This window comes from Austrofundulus limnaeus, unplaced genomic scaffold, assembly GCF_001266775.1.
Source record: "Austrofundulus limnaeus strain Quisiro unplaced genomic scaffold, Austrofundulus_limnaeus-1.0 Scaffold174, whole genome shotgun sequence".
Classification (NCBI taxonomy): Eukaryota; Metazoa; Chordata; class Actinopteri; order Cyprinodontiformes; family Rivulidae; genus Austrofundulus; species Austrofundulus limnaeus.
Genome location: NW_013952576.1, coordinates 865,909 through 867,941, shown reverse-complemented (window position 1 = coordinate 867,941; position 2,033 = coordinate 865,909).

Below are 2,033 nucleotides of genomic sequence, written 5' to 3'. Positions count from 1 at the left end.
CCTAAATATTTAACTTAAATATTTAGCTAGCCGCCTAAATATTTAACTTAAATATTTAGCTAGCCGCCTAAATATTTAACTTAAATATTTAGCTAGCCGCCTAAATATTTAACGTAAATATTTAGCTAGCCGCCTAAATATTTAACTTAAATATTAAGCTAGCCGCCTAAATATTTAACTTAAATTTTTTAGCTAGCTACCTAAATATTTAGATCGCTACCTAAATATTTAGGTTGCTACCTAAATCTTTTAGGTAGATAAATACCAATATTTTAGATGACCCTTAATGGGTCATCTAAAATACTGGTTAACCAGTAAACCTGCAGTCTTAGAGCTCTGCCTATTCACTTTTAGAAACTCTAAACACTCTGACTACTTTTAGAACGAGACTTAAGGCTTTTAATTTTGATAAATCCTATAGTTTTGAACGGTTTGGGTTTCCTGAGCTATCCCTTAGTTCTGCTGAGGCATAGACTGCTGGAGGTCAAACGGACCACATTCCCTCATTCTACTCTCCATGTTTGTAATTATTTATATAATTATATTTTTCTTCCTGAGAACTCGAACCATAGGAACTACAGTTATTCTGTTTTTTCTCTTCTTTCTGTCCTCTCCAACAAGTCAAAGCAGATATCTGTCCACTTTGAGCCTGGTTCTGGTTCTGCAGAAMATTAAAAACCTGTTGCTCAGGATGGGAGATGACAAACAACAAAGTGAAGATCTAACATAATCTGCCAGATCCCTTCGACGGAAACCTTAACCGTCATTTGTGTAAATGTTTTCACAGAGCTCTGAGAGTAAGAGAAAAGCTCCATGCTTGTACCAGTCCATATCAATAGTTTCCCTTTGTCTACTGAAAATAAATCAAAGGTTAATTCATTTAGGAAGTGTTCCAGCAGCATTCGTTCCTACAAATTAAAGTGTTCAGGGTTCACAGCAGACTTGTCAGTACTGATGTACATCTGTGTGTAGACCCCCCAACACCCCCAAACCTCATTTTCTTTGTGGCTTCAAACACCTTTGCCCCTTTCAGACAAAATCCATAATTTCTATTTGATGGTGCAGTCAGGCTGGGCTTTCTGGAGGACACTGCCTGAAATTGATGTGTCTCATTTCCGGTCCACTGAGGACACCAATTACCCTTTGGAAACTCTTTGAGGATGCTGTTACAAGCCTCTGTTTCGCTCTCCGRTGTGACCGTTTCCCACCTCTCTGTTCGTTTTTTATCTAAATGCTACATTCTGTGACTGTCATTGTCTTTTACCCTTTACTCCCACCACCTGTCTGCTGTCCTGTTGTTAATTTAAACCTGTGTGAACAGCACGCAGCACAAACTGGACAAGTTTACATTGAATTTAGAGTGATTGGTGGAGTTCTTATATAAACTGTATTTTCTTACTGTTTTTATAAACTTTTTGCCAACATTGCTGCCTTTTTGCAGCAAAATGCAATAAAATTTGTTTGGTCTGTTATTTCTTGTTTTAACATTTTAAAGTAATAAAACTTTTCATAATTTGTACCTTAATGCTTTGAGAGGTTTGTCGATCAGTTTCCTCCTCTAGACTGAACCATTTTTCTTTTCAGGGCAGGAGGGAGGCTGGATGAAAGGAAATAAAATAAATCACATATATGTTAACATGTGAACATTTCACAATAAACTAATGAACCCTTTTAAAGAGTAACTTACCCTAAAATTAACTTTGTTTAGCTGATACTCCATTTCTGATCCGGTGCTGCCCTCTAGTGGTAGGAAACTGGAAGTACAGAAACAGAGGCAAAAATACATTGGAGACGGCATAAAACTACAAAAAACTGAGTACTTTCATAGTTTTCTACCTGTTAACTTTGGGAAAATACATACCTGGGGCCCTCTTACTGTAAATTTGATTTTGTTTTAATTTAACGAGTCATCAACAATTCGTATACCAGTGTTTCTGAAACTGCTCTTCCAGGAGGAAGAGCAGTGTGGTTTTGGTCCTGGTTGTTGAACACTGGACCAGCTCTACACCCTCAGCAGGGTCCTGGAGGGTGCA